The sequence below is a fragment of the Cucurbita moschata genome, unplaced genomic scaffold (assembly GCF_002738365.1).
Source record: "Cucurbita moschata cultivar Rifu unplaced genomic scaffold, Cmos_1.0 Cmo_Scf00050, whole genome shotgun sequence".
Taxonomy (NCBI): Eukaryota; Viridiplantae; Streptophyta; class Magnoliopsida; order Cucurbitales; family Cucurbitaceae; genus Cucurbita; species Cucurbita moschata.
The window spans coordinates 1,418,495-1,419,591 of NW_019268566.1; the positions used below are offsets into that span (position 1 = coordinate 1,418,495).

Sequence of the window (1,097 nt, forward strand, 5' to 3'; positions counted from 1 at the left end):
CTAATTTTAGAGAGCTAATAAACTAAATTTTGAGTTGAACACACCGTTCATAATCCAACTGGTATTTAAGTTAATTTAAAGACGGATTAAAAATATATTTTATTTTCACTTAAATTTTATAATAAAGTATTTTTTTTTATTGAAATATACACCAAAATAAATATCTTTGATATTGAATTGTGCGCAATAGTTCAACCTAGGACAACGACAGACTATGGCCCAAAAATATAAATTCTAAATTAATTAATTAATATATTCTCAAAATTATTAAATTATAGATTTAGTTCTCGTGTTTAAAAGTTTATGGTGATTTTAATTTTGTGTTTAACAAGTTTCTAATAAATTTTTAAAATTAATAGATTGTCGACTTAAACTTTCGATATTGTAACCAGTAAATCGGTAGATTTTAAAAATTTATAAATTAGAGATATATTAAACACAAAATTAAAATTAAGAGTTAAAAAACGACACATAATTTGCAAAATTCAGTATTTCACCGCTAAATTTATAATTTAATAAATTAGAAAATCAGCCCAACAACAACTAATAAATTCCTAAATTAAAAAAAAAAAAACAAGGTAAGTTTTAAATTTTATTCCCTTTCATAAAATTTAGACACACAAAAAAAAGTTTGAAACTGCCTATCTGATACCAAATTTTTGCTATTTTGATTTGACACAATCAATAGAAAAAACCAGCAAAATGTGATACCCATTTCAACACCCAATATGCTTCTTACAGCTTCTATAATTGTATTCGCTAAAAACACTCACAAAATTAATCTTTTTAGTTTTTTTTTTTTTATTCTCTCATTTTCTTATAAATATCTCTGATTCGTTTACAATGTCGCCGCTTGTTCATCGCTGGGAAATAGTAGAGGCGGAAAAAGATATCTGTTTCTCTGCATTTTGATCAATAGAGAGGTAACTGCAATTAGGGTTTATTTTTTGAATTTATGTTTTATTTTTTTCTTTAGTGATTTTTTTTTTCCTGTCCAGATATTGGGTTATCCCTATATCCTTTATATAAGAGCGAACTGAAATGGATCGTTCTGCTCTGCTTTCGGGTTTTTTTTTTTTTTTTTTTTTTTTTTTTTT

The 1,097-nt window shown here is 24.8% G+C and overlaps 1 protein-coding gene across 2 annotated transcripts in view; it reads left to right on the plus strand.

The window, feature by feature from the left end:
• The first annotated feature begins 735 nt into the window (after window positions 1-735).
• LOC111435691 (puromycin-sensitive aminopeptidase-like) overlaps window positions 736-1,097 on the plus strand; it is an 8,208-nt gene continuing 7,846 nt past the window's right edge. Inside the window, exon 1 of one of the 2 annotated variants that reach the window (XM_023073161.1) lies at window positions 736-919. The gene's annotated coding sequence lies outside the window, so the exon portion shown is untranslated. Of the gene's footprint in view, window positions 924-1,097 lie in introns of both variants that reach the window. The other variant, XM_023073163.1, reaches the window with a different exon arrangement.